General features: G+C 42.8%; 1 protein-coding gene across 2 annotated transcripts in view; it reads right to left on the bottom strand.

The window, feature by feature from the left end:
* The window catches only part of LOC111871873 (cell surface glycoprotein 1), a 178,704-nt gene that overhangs the window by 113,585 nt on the left and 41,604 nt on the right, over positions 1-23,515 (bottom strand). The gene's annotated exons all lie outside the window — the stretch shown is intronic.

The raw sequence follows: 23,515 nt of genomic DNA, 5'->3' as shown, positions 1-23,515 counted from the left end.
CCCGCTCCGTAGAAGACGGATCTAAGTTCATATACTGACGGAACGCTTACACGTTCACGTGCGTTTTTCGCCATTATTCGGTCGATGTAGATGTCTCAGTGAAATAGGGCATTTTTTTATCCGCCTAACTTTCGAAAACAGGTGTAACTGTGCTACTCCTGATGTATCCAGTTTTCCTAGTGCAACCCAGTTTTGAGGTTGCCATGGCTGTAAGCGTTCAGGCTGTGGTCTTCTGAGTTATCACTGTATAGGCAGTGCCATAGCTCAAGCGGTTAATCGCCGGCTTCCCACCGTGGCAGTCCGAGTTCGAGCCCAGGTCAGGTCATGTCCGATTTGTTGTGGACAAAGTGGCACTGGGGCAGGTTTTCTCCGAGTACTTCGGTTTCGTCTGCCAATTCTCATTCCACACACAATTCCACATCATCATCATCATCATCATCATCATCATCATCCCGGGCTGGTACAGTAGACCACAGTACCAAGTGGACTCAGTCTCAACCCACACCAAGAATAGGAGAATAATGCATACAAGACTATACGGTATCATAACCCAGAACACCACGGTCTGAATGCGTATCTTCTTAACTTCTACGTGCCATAGAACGAATCGAGCTTCGGCCTCGTATAATCACAGATTTTTTTTAATGCTAGTGTGGTAGGACTAAGTCCCTTGTACTGCGGCCACTTCAGGCCTATTGTACCAGCCCTAGATGGTAGGTGAAGGTGATTGTGGAGCAGTTGGTGGAATGAAGATTGGCAAGGGAAACTGAAGTACTCGGAGAAAACCTGCCCCAGCGCCACTTTGTCCACCACAAATCCCACTTGACAAGACCCGGCATCGAACCCGGGACGCCGCGGTGGGAAGCAAGTGACTAACCGCTTGAGCTATGGCGTGGCCCCGATAATCACAGATACAAAGAGGTAATAGAAAATATCCAAAGTAACTGCTCCCGTGGCAGTAAGCGACGTTCAACGGCAACAGTCAGATCGCCCAGATGAGTGGACTTGCTATTTGAATTGAATCACACGATCATCATGTTTCCTTGTTTTCCTTTGTCAGGTGTCCTGTGGTCTAGTGGTCAGAGTTCCTGCCTACAGATCCAGAGGTACCGGGTTAGATTCCCGGCGCTACAAGATTTTCTGGGAAGTGGTGGGTCTGGAACGGGGCCACTTAGCCTCATGAGCAGGGCCCGGATTTTGATGACATGTCATCTTTTTTTTCCTTGTATCCTATGCGATGCTCTTAAATATATAATCTCGGATATGAGCTGCTGGTTACAGAAATGAAAATTTTATAGGTAACTTCTGGCATTTTTTGACATTTTTAGGTTTAAGGTCATTTTTTGGTAAATTTTTGGACTTTAAGGGTATTTCTTGTCATTTTTCGCCATTTTGTGGAATTTTTCATTATATGTCTTCTGAAATGTGAACCTGCCCGAAGCGAAGTGTTCTTTCTCTTTCTCCTTTGGGTCATTTTTCTGGATTTTTCGGTCATTTTATAGGTCATTTTTTGAATATTTTCAGGTCATCAAAATCCGGGCCCTGCTCATGAGGCTAACTGAGGAGCTATTTCAAGGAAATAGCGGCTACAGTCTAGAAAACCTAGATTAACGGCCGTGGGGATCCGTTGCGCTGACCACGTGACACACTATATCTGCTAAACTTGGCACTAACTTCGCCGACAAGCGGCGGTCACTCGGTCAGTATAGTTCGCTTACGGACTACAGGACACGAAGTTTTTTATTTTTTGGTTTCATGTCCAGAGATTCTCCTCAAATACGCCTTTACAACTTTCTTCAGTTTCTTATAATCACAGTGACTACTATTGGCCCTCCATGTTTAGCCGTTATCCTCGTGTGGAGGCGGGTTAGAATAATCCCACCGTATCCCAGCGAAGAGCAGAAGGCGACGGGAAGAGAATCCGGTGCCTAGAGGTATAACTGAGCCACGCTGTCAGACATAGATACAGAGCCCTGGTTCACCAGGTTGGGGGCTGGACGCAAGGCTAACGACCTTGCTCTGTTAAACAATTATTGTTGCGAAATCCAAAAATAGAAGTGAAAATCGAATCCAATCTGGCACAAGTTTCTGAGGAAGGCGGTGGCTCAAAAAAAGTTAATTTGCTAGTGACGATGATGAATTCGGTAGTTAACAAAATGCAATTACATTTACTAAAGATAAACAAATATATCTAGGGGGGAAATATACGTGACGTCATTATATTTCAGCATCCTGTTACACTATTTGGCGACTTAATTTGCAGAGGCAGTGCCGAAAGTGTTACTTCTTGTGCTCGCAGACTGTTCATGTGCTACGTTGTCGCTTCTTGTTCATAAATGTTACTTCTACGACATGTTTTGATGTTATCAAGTAGATAATTGTACCCATTTACTTGGTTGTATGTATTAGGGCACGTGGTAGCGTAGTTGGTTGAGGTACTATGCTACAAGCCGGAAGGTCGCGGATTCAATTCCCGATGAGGTCATTGGATTTTTCAGTTTACCTAATCCTTTCAGCCACAATATGGCACTGGGGTCGACTCAGCCTATAACAGAAATGAGTAACAGGTATCTTCCTGGGGAGTAAAGGGCGGCCGGCGCGTAAGGCTGAGAACCTCACCGCCATCTGCGAGCCGAGTATCTAGAAAATGTGGAAGCTTCGACGCCTCACAACCCTAAGGGCATGTTACAGGGATAGTTTTACATGTTCTTTTTTACCTGCATTGTATTTATTGCTTTTTAATTTCACTCTTCTAAATCTTGGTTGAAATGATTTCCAATTATTGTTTAATTTTTTTAACAAAATTCGCAAATTAGCCTTAAAAAGTTTTTTTTTTTATCCCTGTAACAGGCTGTGGATGCCCATACGGTTGTGAGACGTCGAGGCTCCTACATTTTCGAGACAATCGGCTCACAGATGGCGGTAAGGTTGTCACCCTTACGCGCCGACCGCTCATTAACTCCCAGGATGATTCCTGGTACTCATTTCTGTTAGAAGCTGAGTCGACATCAGGGTCATAGTGGGGCTGGAAGGATTAGGTAAATTGAAAAAAATCCACCTCATCGGGACTCGAACCTACGACCTTCCGGCTTGTAGCATAGTGCCTCAACGAACTACGCTTCCGCGTACCCCCTTACACAAGTTTAGAACAATGAATTATAAAAGGCAATATAGTGTAGCGATTACGTAGAAGTGTCTATCTACATGATAATGGCAATATGAGGTTGAAACACATCGTAGAAGTAACATTTATTTGAAACGTGGCAACGAGACCAACAGTCTACGAGCACGACACAAGTTGAAATTTCAAGACTGCCATTGAATATTAAATCTTTAAATTTTCCAAGCTTGAGGCATTCTGTGCATATCATACATAACATACACGTTTTCACGTCAAGTGGTTGTTAAGAAAGCAGTCTTCTGGGATTTGGCACCGTGTATATGTGGTGTTAACCGACATTTCGGAGGAACGTATCGCCTCCATTTTCAGGGTAGAAGGAAAAATATAAGAAATCCGCAAGCGAAGAAGCAGTCTGCTTTTACCGGTTCTCGCGGTCTCTTCGTTTGCGGATTTCTTATATTTTCCCTTCTACCCTGAAAATGGAGGCGATACGTTCCTCCGAAACGTCGGTTAACACCACATATACACGGTGCCAAATCCCAGAAGACTGCTTTCTTCATAGTCACCTCCGTGAAAGCCTCAAATCTTACAAAGTGGTTGTTAGTTTCATGACCAGTACTTAACTGAAGACCATGCCTTGTCGGCTGTGGCCAACTTCTTGTTGAATACAGTCGCAGCTACCCTTCAAGCCGTCTCCTGTATCCGCAACCGGAGAACACGTCATTCTGCGGTGGTGTGGGACCCAGTCAATACAGCGAGTACATATATTCAAACTGTAATGTACGTCAAACAGTGCTAGCTCGTGACGTATTGAGTCTGCTACGTATTCGCTGGACGCCACTCTCCTTACCGGCTCTCGGTGCTTCATGTGAACTCTTTGAAAGGTTACATCTATCCATCTGGAATGAACGTTCGTCGACAAAGTGAACTTCCAGTTGACCCCGTACATATCATCGTTAAATCACGCAATAATCCGTCATCCATTAGTTCTCAACATGTCGAGGTATTCATGAGAAGATAATTTTTTGTTGTGGGTCTTCAAGACAACTTTTTGTTTTCGTGTTTGCTGGATTCTACGAATAGTTCAATCAAAGTGTCAGGAGATGGCAACACAGGTTTATGTTTACTGATAATGCTACACACCAAACATATTACTTACTTATGGAGCTGAGCCCTTCTTTAGGAGCCGCCAAATCTGCAGCAATTCAAGAATTTCCCAACTTTTTATGGAACCCGAAGGTTCATTACCGTGTTCACAAGAGCCCTCCACTGGTCCCTATCCTCAGCCATATCAATCCAATCGGTACCATCCCATCCTCTGTCTCTAAGATCCATTTTAATATTGTCCACCCACCTACACCTTGGTTTCCCCAGTGGTCTCTCTCCTTCTGGCTTTCCCACCAATATCCTATATGCATTCCTCTTCTCTCCCATTCGTGCTACATGTCCTTCCCACCTCATCCTCCTTGATTTGATCATTCTAATTATATTTGGAGAAGAGTACGAATTATGAAGTTCCACATGACGTAGTTTTCTCCAACCTCCTGTCACTTCATGTCTCTTCGGTCCAAATTTTCCTTCTCAACGCCTTGTTCTCAAACACCCTTAGTCTATGCTCTTCCCTTAATGTCAGACACCAAGTTTCACGCCCATACAGAACCACGGGCAAAATTATACACGAAATAAATACCGATTATAAACGATGTATCTCGTTTGTAACATGAGAAATGTTAACATAGCTCTCCCTGAAAGTGGGCCCCGGGTTTCTGTTCATCATCACCACGCACTTCAGCACTGTTGTCACTGGAGAAGTGCACCAAGAAATGAAAACTTCTCGCTCTTCAGCACAGACTTCAGCACACCTGCAGGATTCATTATGCCTACTGCATAAATTCCTACAAAGATCATATCGATTGGCACGTACTAAATTTCAACTAAGAGAAAGGAAGTGAATATCGAATTGCGCAACGAATAGATGTAGAATTATTGGAGTTCATATATAGTAAAACGGTAGTCAAAACAAAGATGTCAGGAGGTGACGAACAGGCAGTTCCAGTGGTAAAACAAAGACATGCATAGGGGCTAGGGTCCTACATCTTTATGGGAAATCGTACTGGAAAGTGGATATTTGGAAGACCAAATACATTGAAGGTAATATTAAAATCACCCTAGGGGAAAGAGGTTGTATGGGTGTGGACTGGATCGAACTGGTTCACAATCGTATGCAATGAAGGTCATGTTCGTATTAACGACATTTAAACTTTATATTTTCTGAGTGACTGGAGTCTTCTGGGTTGTAACACCCTGCAGTTTTGTAACATTTCTCAAGAACATTTACGCATAAGACTATAAGATATCACAGTACAGACGACCATAATGTGAAAACTCATCGCCATGAAAACCTCAAAACTTATGTTACTTTTTCTGATGTTAAGAAATTTTCTTCTGTTGAGAGTGAAGTTAAACCGCCTCTGTGGTCTAGTGGCCAGAGTTCCTGGGTACAGATCCAGAGGTCCGGGTTCGATTCCCGGCGCTACCAGATTTTCTGAGAAGTAGTGGGTCTGGTACGGGGACCACTCAGCCTCGTGAGGATAATTGAGGAGCTATTTGAATGGAAAAATTAGCGGCTCCGATGTAGAAAACCAAAATTAACGGCCGTGGAAATTCGTTGCGCTGGCCACGAGACACCCTCTATCAGCTAAAGTTGGCATTAACTTCGCTGACAAGCGGCGGTCGCTCGGTCGGTATAGTTCGCTTGCGGACTTAAGACACGGAATTCGTTTGAGAGTGAAGTTAAAAGAGGAAATATATTTTGAGAGAGGATGGTGTAATATTGCCCTAAACTAGAGAGAATTAGCAACAACAAAACGTCATATTTTGACAACAGCTGTCCTCTGCTACAGTGCAATAATCGTAGCTGGGCAATTTGAGTTCCATTCCCGGAAGGGCATCTATTCCTCTCTTCGCCACTGTATCCAGATGGACCCCAGAGTCCGGGACTAAAGTGGCTGGGGCATGGAGACAGTGACCTCACCTAGTGCCGAGGATAAGAATAAGAATACAGCTGTACCTCTGTTCTCCCACACTCAGTCACGGCATTGTACTTAATAACGCAAATATACACTTTTATAATTTTACCAATGATATCTGTTCTTCAGCTCATTCTTCCTATACAGGTTTCGATGTTTCTTCTTCATCTTGGCGTAAAACTGAAGGTTTGCTTTGGTATTATCTTAGGCCAGTGGCACTCAGCTCCATCCTTACGCGGCCCATACACGTACGAGTCTGGCTTGTGAGTCCGGATCGGCGAGCTTGACTCGGATTAATTTCACCACACACGCATTACTTGTGGCGACCCACACACGGACGAGTTTGGCTCATTGGAACCTGAGCCGAGTTGGACTCGCGAGCCAGACTCGTACGTGTATGGGCCCCTCTAGCTTGTTCTACTCTCTGCAGGGCAAGAGTACGTCTCACTGAGTCAGGAGTATTAATGTAGGTACACTTTACACGGCCATCTCCAGCAACATGCAAATTCACATATTAAAATCAAGAAAATTTTAAAGAAGGAAAAAGAGTGTATAATGGGCATGCGCCACAATGCGTAGGCTTGGCGAAGATTTCCAATCCACAATTCTGGCAGCATATCTGACTATGAGATCATAAGTTATAATTTTAAATTTCAAATGTCATCTTTAAATCAAGTTATTACAAAAAGTTTTATTTATCAAAATTGTATGATTGTCCGGATGAAAAGTATCCGAAATAAAATCATTATATCTCAGAAAGAATTTATTATACACATTAACGGGTTACACTATGAGAAAGGGAAACTATCAAAGTTCTTTTCTGCGTTTATAACTTTCTCAATAAATTTAAATCTGGGCTCTCTTGGTGGCACGACAAATATCCAGGCTTGAAGCATGTTTGGTGCTACCGTAGCCACAGCGTCCCTTATGCGGGCTTTCAGGTGTTGAAGGTCGTTGATCTTACCCTGGTAGACAATGTTCTTCACATAACCCCACAAGAAAAAATCCACTTGGGTTAAATCTGGCGACCTAGGAGGCCAAGCGATTGGTCCACGTCTGTCAGTTCATATCCCAGCCATCTCTCTGTCCAGGCGATTCCTAACATGGTGGCAGAAGTGTGGCGGCGCATGCGCATAAGAATTTATGCATGTCTTATAATTGCAGTAATCTTGGAAGTGTTATAATTAATTATAGTTACGACCTGTAAGGGGTCAATATGTCCAATTACCAATCCGAACCTCGTCTTCAGTCACTGATACATTTGACACTATCATGATTACGTTTTTGCCGTATAAGCGAAAATTATGCGTCAAATATTTAAACTGGACAGGAAAATTAAACTTATTTTTGTCTCGACAAGTATTCATGGGCTACTATTAGGTTATGGTGTGCCCTACATGGCACTTCTGTTACTTGTCTCTCACAAATGTCACAGGCTATGGCTCTGTATCTGCTGTAGTCAAGTATCCTACACAAATCAAGATTACTTGTTTTCGAGAGAACTTAATGAAGTGCAACCTGCTTCAATGACGTAGCAGTGATGCATGTGTTTGTTTCAAGATACCGCAGCATAATTTTTCAACAGAAACTAAGAACACAAACCAACGAATCCTAGACACGACAGTCGGTCCTGCCCACGTTATGAACCAAGTACTTATGAAGTAACGAACTAGCGATGGTAATGAAACATGGGGACGTTTATTTGTTTGTCCTGCCAGCTGACAGTCATTATCTCTGTAAGATGTCAAAGAGTTTTTCTATTACGTGGAGTGGGGTGAGACCGATTCCATGGGGTCCTCCTGACACTGTTGGGCTTACTGTATCATCCCCTGATGATATTATATGTCGAGTATGAGATGAGGAAATCGAAATAATAGAAGAAACCCTGCAATAGTGCTACTTTGTTCTACATAAATCCCATATGACCTGATCTGAGGCCGAACGCGGAACTCCGCGGTGGGAAGCCAGCAACTAACCGCCTGAACTAATATATGGTCATGGCACAGTGGTCAGAGGTGAGTGACCTTCGGAATTGCAGAGAAACCTTGACACTAGCAGCATTAACTCATTTTACAGCACGAGGTTTCAGGGGCAGATCGTGAAGTTGACGGTTGGAGCAATGAGCTAGTTGCAAGCCATCTACCACCCAAAGGGGACGTGAACACAAGGAAGAAGAAGAACAACAAGAAGAAGAAGAACAACAACAACAACAACAACAACGACCTCCACGAGACGCCTAGTAAGGCCGTTGCCGAACAACGACTGGTGAAGACCTGTGTCTTCACTGAGAAGACCTAGCTTGTGTTATGGTGAATTGCTGAGTGTTTAGATTAGCGAATGCGTTATAATTACTTGTAGTTACCAGTTAAAAGAGTTCAATAAATCCAATTATCCATCCAAATTCCATGTATACTCGCTAACATTTGACAATAATCTTTCTGTACTAAAAACTTGGACTATACTATTGAATAATTTCTATTGCTACATATACTATATTTGGGATAGCGTAGTCGGTATAGCGACTGGCTACGGGATGGACGACCGAGGGTTCGGAGTTCGAGACCAGGTAGGACAAAAAATTTTCTCTTTTCCACGTCGTCCAGACCGGCTCTGGGGTCCATCCAACTTCTTATCCAATGGGCACCGGGAGTAAAGCGGCCGGGGCGTGAATCTGATCAGTGACCTCCAGCTGGTGCCGAGGTCAAGAAAATGTGGATCTTTACATCCACTCCCACCACACGCCTTCATTGCGTAGTGCTTAATTAATTTGGCACAGGGACAACTTTACTTTATTTGCCTTTACAGATACTACATTGCTATTGTAATTGCTATTTTATTTTAATTTGTGAAAAAAAATATTCCTTAAGTACAGATTCTGCCAACTTTAAAATTGTTGGATATTACTTCAAAGATTTGTCCTATTGCCATTTCTGTAATATTTCACTTTCAAACAATATTCACACATAATAATTAGGTATAATCATATCCTATCCCCATGCTCACTTTCACAGGTCTGGCTCCAATAATATTAGCTAACGTCATCAAATCTACTGCCAAAGAAAATTTTTCTACTACCGCCATATTGTTATTCCACATCACCCAAGAAAATTACCGAAAATTTGCATATCTTTCCAAAATTTTAACTGTGTATCATTTCAAGATCACGTCAAATAAGTCAACTAGTTCAGAAGTTGAATGGGGAGCACATGGGTATACAGACAAGCACAGACTATATAACGGTCTCTTCATCCCAAATTCTACTGTTAAGAAGGAACTGAGGTTAAATAAAGGAAAGAAGAAATTTCCGTAAACTTCTATATATGAAAAAGTGCAAAATAAAAATATTCAAACCCTACATTCATAGCATACACATTTGCTTCCTGCATTATTCCTTCCATTTCATAATTCATAATCACCTGTTAGTTCAGGCTACGTACTCTACGTCCCTAATAAAACAAAGAACAAACCAATCTCTACCAGTGTAATTGGAAAATAACACGTCATTATGGAAAAAATCAGGAACCTGTCCTGCCACGTCCGTCCAACTGCCAACAGCTCTCCGTCACGTGGCAATTTCCCCACCCCCCTTTTACAGTTAGCCATGTGTGCGGGTGGCTTAAACGTGGCGTGAGTAATGCTTAGTCACATATGGCATTCATACTTTGAAAAGATTTTCAAGCCTCGTTGTTGTTAGAGAAGGGGACGGACGGCAAGCCGCCTGACTGCTGTCTGCAGGGGCTGTCGGGCGCCCGTCGTCCCGACGCTTCTGGAGGGAGAGAGAGAGGCGCTCGGGCGTCCACCAAACGGAAGTAAACATCGCCAGACCGCCAAACATACGCGCAATAGTCTTATGTTGCCAGTTAAGAATAAGATCCAGGAGAAAGCAATGTCTCCTCAAGCCTTCCGGCGACGCCGGCTCCTGAGGGATAAGCGATCCATTGTCGCTGTGGAGTGAGACGAAGAATAATTTGTTATTACAACCGAGCGTTTAATTCTTATGCGTTCTTTACACGAGTGCATAATGGGATGGTTATGTCTGTCTGGCGGCACAACATGTTTCGTCTCCTCAGCCACTCGTAGGATTTCTATGAAAGTTTGTAAGAGGTAATTTGGCCTCTGAATGAACATCCATATTGGAGTCATAGCCATAAACCTGCAGTACAAGGGTTCACGTCCTCGGCGTTAGGTGAAACTTCTAGTCGGTCGATCGGTTAAATTTCTGCTGGCCTTCGCCAGCACAGTTATTCCTGACTTCAGTCTCCTCGAGATCCATTACCAATATTTTTATTCTCTCCTAGACATGTATGTGTTTCGTAATGGGGCCTCCTCTTCGATGAAGGAGGAGTCGGTCTTTCTACGTAGGCGCCACGATTTTTTACACCTTAGTTTCAGCACGCGCTGTCATGACGTCCAGGTCGCTATAGACTCTGTGCATCCTTTGTCATTGCACTATACAAAATAATATTTATACAAGGTATAGAGAGATTTCCTGTCAATGAAGGTTTGTGCAGCACGTTATGCCTTACTTTGTGTAACTACTCTGGAACCACGTTAAGTCAGCCGAATGCTCGGAGGCCTGACCGCCGCCACAGTAGGCCTTTGTACATCCCATGCCTGGTTACTCCTTGTCAAATACCACGTACATGTGACTTCATATAACTTACGATTACTTCTGCGTGTGTCCTGCATAACTTAATTTTGTAGCCGTACATGTAAGGACGTGCAATTCGCGGACTGGAGTGGTGTGCACCTGTCAAGATTTGCAGCAGCGCGGAGTATACTCTGTTCTGCAGGAGCTGTAGTTTCAGGAGGTGAGCATCCACTGCATACTCCCAGGTGGGACAGGCATCAGTCATAACTGATCTAATCAGAGCTTTGTAAAGCGTAAATTTTGAATGTCCATTTTTGGGTAGAGAATAGATCCTTATATACATGCACAAGGCCTTGGCTACAGTCCTTTCGATATGGTGTCTCCATGTTATCCTCTTGTCGAAAATGACATCAAGACAGGTTACATTATTTACAAAGGGAATGTCTCTTCCGTCTAGTTGTAGTACATCGTCAGGGACTATTCTGGAGAAAGATATCGCCTGAGTTTACCCTTCATTGGTCTTTACGCTCGAGGGCTCACACCACGAATTTACTGCAGGGAAGCCGCGCTGCAGTTTAACAGAAAACACGACGTTGGTGTTTCTCTGTCGCGTAAATACAGGTAACGCCCGCTAAGAGAGCAAGAAGAGTTCCAGGTGCGGCTGGGGCATGAAGCTTCTAGTCACATCCTGTCTGCAATAAATACTGAATGACGGTAGCTAGTCATGTCATCAGACAGAATTAGTTCACCTAAATATGCAAGTTTTCCAAGTCTTACGCATGTTCATTGGCCAGGATTTTGAGACGTAAATATTTAAATAGAAATAATAGGCCACAATAACTGGGAAACGGGAGAATATTTGAGCACATATAGATGAATTTATATCTGGAAGCTGGACTGTGATATAAATTCCTCTGCATTATTTGCCCACCTTAAAATATACAGTACAGTCCTATACAAGAAGTGATGTTCGTATCGGAGAGTGGACGGTTGGTCCTTCTTTTACTTCGTCTGTAGTGGATTTGTGTAGGAGACATGTTTGGAGATCTGGACATATATTGGAGGAAGGCATTTAATACATGAGGGTAAAAGATCAAATGGTTTTAAAGTGTGGATTGGATTTATCTGGCTCAGAGTAAGGTCCAGTGGCAAGATTTTGTAAAACCGGTAGTATGAATTTGTGAGTTCTGTGAAAATGAGGGCTTATATTGACTAACTGAGCGAATATCAATTTTTCAAGGATGAATCAGCTAACTGGAGTTAGTACGTTAAATATGCATCTTATTAAAACAGTTTTAAACAGAATCTACTGTCTACAATTTATGTACCAATTTGTTTTATTAGGTCTAAAGGCGGCTTTTGACAAAAAGCTTTACATTTAAATTTCAGATTCATGTAAAAGTAGTCCTAACATGCGGCCAAAAAGTAATTTGTAAACAAAAGCCAAAGGTTTGTGAGAGTGTTACATCACGACAATGATTGACTTTCTGATTGCCCGACCTTCAATTTTAATGATAAATTATGTAGTATCTCTTCTTACCATTGTTACTAAAAGATTAATTTAATCGTTGATCGCAGAGGGACCTGCGACCACTATTTCTATATAGCTCTATAGCCCTTTGTTGGGTCTTGGCTGCTTTCTCAGTTTCTTAATCCTATAGACAGTCGGTAGGACTCCTTGGACGGGGGATCAGCCCGTCGCAAGGCCGCTACCTACACACAGGATAGCACAAACACAGAATAAACGCACACAGACATCCATGCTTTGAGTCAGCTTCGAACCCACGATCCCAGCGTTCGAGCGAGCGAAGACGGTTCATGCTTCAGACCGCGCGGCAACTGTGATCGGTACCTGAGCCCATTTTTATATGAAAATGAGTTACGCGTTGTTTCTGTAGCATACCTCTCAATACAGACGCATTTTAAGAATAAAACAATATGTAATGTCCAAAAAAGTCGATCTTTGTAACTATATTTGTTTAAAAAAATTATTTGGACTCTCGATGCCAAATTTAATCAAAATCGCGTGAGTCATTCTCGAGCATTAACATGCGGATATATAGTTGGAGAGAAACGATCTCTCTATTTCGTGTTCCTTTCATGTACTTGATGTACTGAACTTATTATAAAACTTAATACCACCCTCTTTATGTGAACCAACGGCTGAAAGTCCAAGCCCCAACATTCGGAACGATAAAGTGAGTTTCATAGTTGAAGCACTCTTGTTCTGCCTCGCGAAGCAACTAGAGCACAATTTAATACGGACGTAAATTGATTCCACTGTCAATAATATGTAGGTTAGCGGAATATTTTGTGTGTGGGAACGGCGCTTGGTTCTGGTGCCAGGCAGAGCGTCTCCCGACCGGCTGGCGACCTCTTCCACAAGAAGTTTGCTGTATGACGGAGAAGTCTTGGTCCTCACTCCTGACGCTGACCAATTACCCGCCTCCTCTGTCCTGATTCTCTGCCATTTATTTTTATGGTTTGTTTAGTGACGCAGTTGGTATCTCAGAATGCCAGGAAGATACAGTAAAAGTAAAGCTGTTCATGTGCTTTATTAATTAAGCACCACGCCATAAAGAATTATGGGTGAGTGGAGGCATAACCACACAACTTTTTACCTGGACACTAAATGGTGGTGCGAGGTAAGATTCAAGCCCCGGCAGCTTTATCTTTAGCGAGAGATCCCATGTACCCATTGGGTAGGAGACTGGGTGGACCTTTGGACACCATGAAGTTGAGAAGATATTTTCCCTGCTGGGAACCGTCCAGCCAGTAGCCCGTCGCCATGCCAATTGAGCTATTTTCGTAAGATCTCAGCTTCAATCCTTTAAAAATAATTTTATTAATTACTTAGTTATTTAAGAATGATGTTTCAGTTACGTATATTTCATGGTATCAACTGAGATGAGAAAGTATTCTTAATGCTGATTAGTTAAGAGTTTTGAAAAAACCGAGCCTGAATATTTAATGTACTGTAGGGATGCAATTGGGATGATGAGAATTATAGCAGAACGAACTTTGGAGATAGACGAAGAACTGTGTGTTTGCTTCATAGACTTGCAGAAGGCATTTGACCGTGTAAACCGGACCAAATTAATGCAGATCCTAAAGGAAACAGGTATCGATTGGCGTGAAAGAAGATTGATCAGCAAATTGTACATGGATCAGAAAGTTAGAGTACGACTGGACAGTGGGGAGACAAGAAGCGTGCAGATTGGAAGAGGAGTTCGACAAGGACGCTGTTTATCACCAATTCTGTTCAACTTGTACAGCGAATGCCTTACCAAGGAAGCTCTGGATGGGCTCGGAGAATTCAAATTAGGAGGGCAAATTATTCAAACTGTGAAATATGCAGATGACCTTGTGTTAATGGCTAAGGAAGAAACTGTGCTACAGGGCATGATTGATAGACTAATTGAAATTGGAAGGTGCTATGGCATGGAAATGAATGTGGAGAAAACAAAAGTAATGAAAATTTCGAGACAACCAACCCCAGTCACAATGAAGATAGACCAAAAACAACTGGAGAATGTGAAATGTTTTAAATATTTGGGTAGCTTGTTAACAGATGATGGAAGGTGTACTTGTGAAATTAAATCCAGGATTGCCATGGCAAAAGCTGCATTTAGCAAGAAGAAGAATCTTTTTACCAGCAAATTGGACTTAAATTTGAGGAAGAAACTAGTGAAATGCTACATTTGGAGCATAGCTCTGTATGGGGCTGAAACATGGACACTTAGGGCAGTAGATCAGAAACATCTGGAAAGTTTCGAAATGTGGTGTTGGAGAAGGATGGAGAAGATCAGTTGGACTGATTATGTGAGAAATGAAGAAGTGTTAATTAGAGTCAGTGAGCAGAGGAATATCCTACACGAAATAAGAAAACGGAAGGCTAATTGGATTGGTCATGTTAAACTGCCTTCTAAAAGAAGTTATTGAAGGAAAGATAGAGGGGCTGATAGAAGTGACAAGAAGACGAGGAAGAAGACGTAAGAAGATGCTGGATGACCTTGGGGACAGAAGAGGATACTGTCATTTGAAGGAGAAAGCTCTATATCGCATTAAGTGGAGGAATTGTTTTGGAAGAGACTGTGGACCTGTCGTCTGACAGATTACTGATGATGATGATTGACATTCGCCTGGAGAGACTGAGAAAATCACGAAACACAACAACCAGTTAATTGCTAACTTGGCTGGGATTTGAAGTGCGTGCCATTCGAATACAGGTCTAGAGCAACAGAAAACAATTTTTCTATGTTCGTTCATATTAACCGACCTACCCTCTTTCACTTAACCCAATAAGAGTCTTTCTTGTAAAGATATGGTCGATTAGCTGTTCAAAAATTCCCGGTATTTTAAGGAGTATTATATTTCAGCATACTGTTGCATTGAGGTATAACTTATAGTCTTGTTTAAGCGGCCTCCGTAGTCTAGGGGTAACGTTCCCACCTCATGACTCAAGGTACGCGGGTTCAAATCCGGCGAAGGCGGAAAAATTCAGGGAACAAGTCCTCCGGGAGGGACTTTAAGCCGTGGGTCCCGCGTCGTAGATTTACGGCACGTAAAAGATCCTCATGACTCTATGAGACCTCTGAGCAAAATTAGGCAAAGTTTCCCGCCCAAGTAGTTTCCATTGCCTCCAGTAGATGGGGTAGATCGGGTACCACTGCCAGCCTCGCTGGCTGAACGGGGCTGATAGCGAGCACCAGTACCGGCAGGGTATGGCGACTGGTAGAATATCAAAAGGGGACGTACAATAGACTATTAGTCGCGGTGCATGGGGAAACCCACCCCCTCCAATAATAATAATAATAATAGTCTTGTTTTCGGTCTATAATGCTACAATATTAATTTAACAACATTAACTCATACTAAAATTCATTAAAATTATTAAAATATATGTACATTCGGCGTTTATGCTACATGTTTCAGCCGCATAGGGCCATCTTCAGGCAACATATCTTACAAAGGAGTCTACTGCACTGTGCTTCGGTCACGGTAGCCGAGCGGTCTAAGGCATGAACTGTCTTCGCTCGCTCGGAACCTGGGATCGTGGGTCCGAATCCAACACAAGGCATGGATGCTTGGTATGTGTATGCGTTTATTCTGTGTTTATGTTGTCCTGTGTTTAGGTAGCGGCCTTGTGACGGGCTGATCACTTGTCCAAGGAGTCCTACAGTCTCTAAAGAAAGACTACGGAACTAAATTAGAAGCCAGAGCCCTGAATGGGCTGGAAGAGCCACTGAAATAAAAACTGCACTGTGCATTTGGTAAAATAGTATTCATTAAGGCACGTCGATGTTGTTATTAATAATTTTTTTAATTCTTATGTTGTAGGATGCTTTAATAGGATGATTTTCTTCCTATTTTTATATTGCGGCTGTTTTGGTATCCTACTCGGTGTGCCGCTCGCTTAGTTGTATCTAGTGTTGCTTTGTGTTCATTAAAATGTTCACAAGATCCCGCCACTGAAATCTATTCTGAGCCACATGAATCCATTAATCATAATCACAACCTATTTTATAATTTCCGACCATCTATTACCACACATCACATCACAATCCTAAATTGAGAGCCACTAGTATTGCTTCCACCTCTTAAGTTCGCGGCCCACCATGACGTAAAATGGGTCAACTGGATCACAGGTTAAATGGGACATACAGACATCATGATGATCTCGTGAAAGGAAAGCAGGCTAAAATAGGCCACAATCGCCACCTCCAACATGTATTTAAAATTCATTATTCCGTATCATATTTCTATCTAACAAGCTAGCTAGTTACTTAGTTAATTAGTAGACTGGTTGGCTAATTTGTTGCTTCCAGGGTAAGTGTGGGGACAGGCTATCGAAGGATACCAAAAATGTCAGGCCGGGACACTACCTTGTGGCTGATATTCAAATATATGGTCTTCAGGAAAGGAGAGAGAGTTATTAACCATTAGAATGGTTCGATTGTTTTTTATCCTCAGTAAACAAATCAATTTATAAATAGTTCTGTCTTCTTGGATATAACGCCGTGTAGTCCGTTGGAAGTCAACCAACAAAAACAAAAACTCCGTGGGCTGTAATCCGCAAGCGAACTATACCGACCGAGCCATCGCCGCTTGTCGGCGAAGTTAGTGCAAACTTTTGCGGATAGAGGATGTTACGTGGGCAGATCCCCACGGCCGTTAATCTCGGTTTTCTAGACCGAAGCCGCTATTTCCTTGAAATAGCTCCTCAATTATCCTCACAAGGCTGAGTGGACACCGTTCCAGAAATAGTATTCCTCAGAAAATCTGGTAGCGCCGGGAATCGAATCCGGGACCTCTGGATCTGTAGCCAGGAACTCTGACCACTTGACCACAGAGGCGGCCGAAGTCAACCAACGTTTCGGAGAAATACGTCGCTCTCCTTGCTACCTGCTTCAGGCTGGTTTCTTGCTTGGCATATCTTCGACCATGAAGATGTTCCTCTGAAACGTCGTTTGACTTTCAATGAACTACACGATGTTACATCCTACAAGACAGAAGTATTCATAACCACTGCCGTGAGAACCTCAAACACTACAATTCAGTTTACAGTCATGTTTTGTTAGCCCCGTGAATTATGCAGTTCACTAGGCTTTGCTGTCCTTCGTGTTGATCCACGTAGGTCATGAAGCAGTTCGAATGTGCGGTCCCTTCAACGCTGTTTTCGCCAGCAACTCTCTTTCAGAATCTCATTTTGTGATGAGCGATGTCGTGTCATATGCTGCCATTTATGGAACAAATACGAGCCCCCTTTAAGAGAACCCAGCAACATAGTCGCTTCGAGAAAGAATTATGCATCCTTTTCAAGTCTCAAGTGCACCATTAACATTCCTTTATGGCAGAAGCGAGAGAAGTATGTATATACTTGCAAGAAAAACGAACTATGTTCAGTTTTATTGCTAAGGGGAAAATGTTCTTACGCGAGAGGCTATTTTGGAGCACTCTGAATGTGTCTTGCTGCTAGCGCGGGCTGAGGAATCGGCTGGTCTCATTCAGATTATGCCTACATTTCTTCAGTCGTTCTAGGAGAATTCTGTGATGGTAAATTGAAACAGACTCTTCATGCATTCATAATACACTTTTACTTTTTTCTTCTTCTTAGCTTGACGGGTTAGATACTCTGTCCTGTTTCCATGGCAGAATTAAAGTAAGTAAAGTAAAGTAAAGTAAAGGTATCCCTGTAACAGGCCCTGGAGGCCCATAGATTTGTGAGATGTTGAGGTTCCCACATATTCAAGACAATCGGCTCATAGATGGCGGCAAGGTTGTCTGCCTTAAGCGCCGGCCACAATTTACCCCAAGAATATTCCAAGAAGATTCCTGGTACTCATTTCTGTTACAGGCTGAGTCGACCCTAGGGCAATAGTGCGGCTGGAAGGATTAGGTCAATTAAAAAGAATCCAATGACCACACCGGGACTTGAACCCGCGACCTTAGGGCTTATAGCATAGTGCCTCAACCAACTACCCTACCGCGTGCCCTCCATGGCAGAATTAACGTCTTCATCTGTCTTCGGTATTATGCAGACTGGCCTGTTTCCAATCATACGTAATCTGAAATTATTTATTTTACAGACACTTCGTGGGACGGGGAATGTATCCACAGGGAGGTCGCTACCTACACATAAAGACAGAAGAAACGCATCCATGCCTCAAGTGACATTCGAACCCACGACTTTTATGTTCGAGCGGATTAAGAAATATCGTGCCTTAGAATATACAGCGACTGTGATCGGCGTTATACCCCATTCAGAGCTACATAATCTCAGCAACTTATGCAGCTTTGAAAATTAACTGAATAACAGAAGCAACTCCATGGAAACCGGAATAGAGTAGCCGGTATAGTGACTGGCTACGGGCTGGACGGTCTAGGGGTAGGAGTTCGAATGCCGGTAGGATCAAGAACTTTGACTTCTCCACGTCGTCCAGACCGGCTCTGGGGTTCACCCAGCCTTCTGTCCAATGGTTACCTGGGGCTCTTTTCCTTGGCAGGGGCGTGAAGCTGACTACTCACCTCCAGCTAGTGCCGAGAGCAAGAAAATATGGATTTATATATCCACTCCCCCATACGTCTTCATGTAATGCTTAATTAGTTAAGCTCAGGGACAACTTCTTTTGGCAGTCTCCATTCCTCATTATTTTTCAGGGGGGAGGGGGAGATCTAATATTGGTCATGACGTTGGATATTGTACACAAAGTTCGTTAGATCCTACTTACTTACTGTCTAAATAAAAAGTTCAAAACCATTGTCTATATTTACGTTCATTTTGTTCTCTTTTCTATACACAGAACGTTGTATACAATGCAGTTTATGTTGAAGCACTTTCAACGCTGCAATTCCTGCTGCGAGAAACCGCCGTTAACTGAAATGTAAACAGGAGAGACTGAGAAGTGGAGGTTCCACACGTCTTTCGACATTTGTGTATTCCGAGTCGTATATCAGAAACTTCGCGGAAGCTTTAAAGGTGTATGCGAAATATTTGCACAAAGAACAGTTCCAAGCAAACTGACATGACATTCGAATTCGAATTCCCTTGCAGCTGCTCAAATATTTGAGTTTGTTGACCTCACTCTCAATAAGATTGTCTTACGAAGCGCTTTTATGAATATTAATGGTAAGATTAAGCTGTTGGAACTTTTGGATATTTCTGTATATTGCGTAGGATTAGAAATCACATGTCTTTTTGTTTATTTTTTATACCAATGGATATCGCCCACATGTCAAGGTCAAACTTCCCAAGCCAAACTCGAATAAAACATAAGATTTGTACAAACAAGACAAAGAGCTATGAAATATGAGTTGGAAAAATGTGATACAAATTCTGGCCGTAAAACTGCGAGACTGCAAAAAACTATTCTGACAACGTACCACTTACAGCACCATTGTGGCGACCGCTAGCTTTTCCGTATTTCCAGAGTAACAGAAAATGACCAACTAAATCCATGAGACAAGCCCTTCTTGAAAAGCCACCAGTCGCTCAACTACCCAAGAACTTCCAAATATATTATGGAACCCGAAATTTCACTACCGTGTTCACAACAGCCCTCCACTGGTCACTGTCTTCAGCCAGATAATGCAATCCATACCACACCACTCTATTTCTCTAAGATCCATTTTAATATTATTTTTTCACTTATGCCTAGTTCTTCATAGTGGTGTCTTTTCTTATGGCTTTCCCATGAAAAACTCTATGAACTCCTCTTCTCTCCTACACGTGCTACATTTCTTACCCATCGCATCCTCTTTGATTGGAGCATTCTAATTATACTTGGAGAAGAGTACAAGTTATGAAGTTCTTCATTATGCAGTTTTCTCCAACCTCCTGTCACTTTAACTCTTTTCGATCCAAATATTCTCCTCAGCACCCTGTTCTCAAACACTCTCAGTCTATGTTCCTCCCTTAATGTTAGAGACAAGTTTCAGACCCATACAGACCCACAGGCAAAGTTATCGTTTTGTGTATTATGTTTTTATGTTTTTAGGCAGTAGACGAGAAGACAAACGGTTCTGGACTGAATGGTAGCAAGCATTACCCGAGTTCAGTCTCCTCTTAATTTCCTCCTGAATCTAATTTTGATTTGTTACTGTCGTTCCAAAAAAACTGAACTGTGCCACATTTTCAAAGGATCTGCTAGCTATTTTTATGTTATGATATATGAGTATACTTAGTTTTCTCCGAATGTTGCGCCATAGCTCAAGCGGTTAGTCGCTAGCTTCCCACCGTGGAGGCCTGGGTTCGATCCCGAGTTTGGGCAAGTGGGATTTGTGGTGGACAAGATGGCGCTGGGGCAGGTTTCCTCCGAGTACTTCGGTTTCTCCTGTCAACCTTCATTCCACCAACTGCTCCACAAACACCCTCACCTATCATCTGGGGCTGGTAAAATAGGCCAGAAATGGCCGTAGTACAAGGGACTTAGTCCCACCCCACTAGCAATTAAAAAAAACCCTTACTAAAGTTACTGTGTCTTTCTTTATGGTATCTATGTCAAATGTTTACATATAAGTACTTTATTACAGGTTTCATTTAAATATGTTTTAATATGTGTTCCAAGTTTCATGGTTACTCCTAACTCTATGGGAATATTCCACAATATATCCCTCCTAACTGGATTGCAGAGACATGTTGTGACATGACGGCTGAAAGCCGGAATAGTGGAGACGGAGCAACGGCTCGGAATCACGTTCCCGTTACAACGAATAGCAACGAACGAGTTGTTGCCAGATAGCAAGTTGCTAAACACGAGATTCCCGTGACAACCAACAGAACACGAGAGGACAATTAACTTTTCGACAAGGTGATTTATATTCAGGCCGCGTGGCAGAGATAAAGGGAGTTCATTCGTAAATTCAATTCAGTCAGAGATTCATTCATAAGAGAGTTCAGAAGGCAGTGCAGTAGTTGATTATCAACTATGAAGTGTTAACCACGTAAGTTTCGGTGCCAAGCAACGACTAGTAAGTAGGCGTTGAAGACTTTATTTTGTGTCCTGTAGTTACAGTAATCTTTTTTTTTTTATTGGATCTACAGCCCTCATTTGGGCCTAGGCCTACCTCCATGAAACTCTCCGTTTCACTTCGGTTTTACTAGATCTTAGACATAGGTAGGACTCCTTGGTCGGGTGATCATCTCGTCGGAAGGCCTCTACCTGTACACAAACACAGAAAAACGCATACAGACATCCATGCCCTGAGTGGGATTCGAACCCACGATTCCGGCTTCCGAGCGAGCGAAGACAGTGCATGCCTTAGACGGCTCGGCTACCGTGAGCGGCACAGTAATCTTTAGAGTGTCATAATTATTTGTAGTTACGACTTGTGAGTGTTCAATAAATCTATTCATTAAATGCAGAACCCATTATTATTAGTCACGGTAACCAAGAATGCATGACAATATTATTATACAGACATTATTAGCCCTGATCGCACCACGACGTTTTAAAATTAGGTTCAGTGACTGAGGTTAGCTTCGTAATGGACTCAACATAGTAGGTGTCTCCGACCGTTCTATTTGAGGACAGAAACACATCCGATTTCCGAAACGTTGTGTTTTTTAGTGTTATTTAGAATTCCCGATGATGGGCAAAGTCCAAAAGCCCAGTAATCCCGACCTTCAAGGTCTATTTTAATTCTAAATTACACATCGATACCGTAAACTTTAAGAATAAGATCAGGTTATTCCTTCCATTGTCAGTGGCCTCGCTGTCTTCGCCCGCTCGAAAACTGGGATCGTGGGTTAGAATCCCTCTATAGGCATTGATGTCTGTGTGTAGGTAGCGGCCTTGCGACAGGCTGACCCCCCGTCCAAGGAGTCCTACCGACTGTGTACAGATGAAGAAACTAAAAAGCGGCCAAGCTCCACAAGGACTGTAGACCCATAGATATATAGATATTATTATTATTATTATTATTGCTAGTGGGGTGGGACTAAGTCCCTTGTACTGCGGCCACTTCTGGCCTATTGTACCAGCCCCAGATGATAGGTGAGGGTGATTGTGGAGCAATTTGTGGAATGAAGATTGGCAAGGGAAACCAAAGCATTCGGAGAAAACCTGCCGCAGCGCCACTTTGTCCACCACAAATCCCACTTGACCAGACCCGGGATCGAACCTGGGCCGCCGCGGTGGGAAGCCAGCGACTAACCGCTTGAGCTATGGCGCGGCCTTACATAGATATTAATACGTGTCCGGGTTACGTGACTAATAATAACAGGTTCTGGATTGGATGATTGGATTTATTGGACTATTAATTACAGTCATTTACTACAGCTCACAATAAATCTGCCGAGGATTGCACCACAAAGAACAGTGGTTACTTGCTCTACCACTTGCTACCACATTAACGAAACTGCATCTTGCACACAAGGTGTGTTTATGGGTTTCGTATGATTCTCAGAATAAGGAGCCATCATTTCTCTAAACAACATTTATCAGCTGGTCTTTGTAATGGAGACATAGCGTGTCTCCTGTGAGTTGGAACTGAATTTTTAAATATTATTTAATTGTATTTTTAGCTTAAAGGGGTTAAACTGCGCTGCAATAGACACAAGAGGCAGAACACAAGGACTTAAATTCTATTCAGTTTTCCAAGCTGTGGACTGCAACCGATGGTTCGCATGCCGAGGACGGCATCATGTTCTGAGTTCAGTACATGAAGTGAATTAAATAAACTGAAAAAAGTGAAGACGTGTTTCTGTGTCCATATCTTTTCTAGTGTTCCAACTTTTCTGTTTTTCAGTAATTTAAAATATTCTTTGGAAGACGATATTCATACACCTTTTCACATAATTTATTCCTACTGCATGAAATTTTATCCTTTCTACCTCAGAAGATTTATTTCCTTAGCTTTAGTCCTCATTCCACTATATGCTGTATTTTTTTAAACTTGTGACCCTGAGAGAAGAGCGGAGCAATACAACGCCCGCTACACAGGAAAGGCAAATACAGGCGGGCGAGAGTAGGCCCATTTAAGTGCAATGTGCCCTTTTCTATACAACTAGATCAGTAGCTATCTACTCTTGTTCTAAACCATCTATTAATTTTTAATTGCTAGTGGGGTGGGACTAAGTCCGTTGTACTGCGGCCACTTCTGGCCTATTGTACCAGCCCCAGATGATAGGTGAGGGTGATTGTGGAACAATTGGTGGGATGAAGGTTGGCAGGGGAAACCGAAGTACTCGGAGAAAACCTGCCCCAGCGCCACTTTGTCCAGCACAAATCCCACTTGACCTGACCCGGGATCGAAGCCGGGCCGCCGCGTTGG

This window comes from Cryptotermes secundus, unplaced genomic scaffold, assembly GCF_002891405.2.
Source record: "Cryptotermes secundus unplaced genomic scaffold, Csec_1.0 scaffold1350, whole genome shotgun sequence".
In the NCBI taxonomy this organism is placed as follows: Eukaryota; Metazoa; Arthropoda; class Insecta; order Blattodea; family Kalotermitidae; genus Cryptotermes; species Cryptotermes secundus.
Note: the sequence above shows the minus strand (reverse complement) of the source record. Positions and strands in the feature narration are given on the sequence as shown.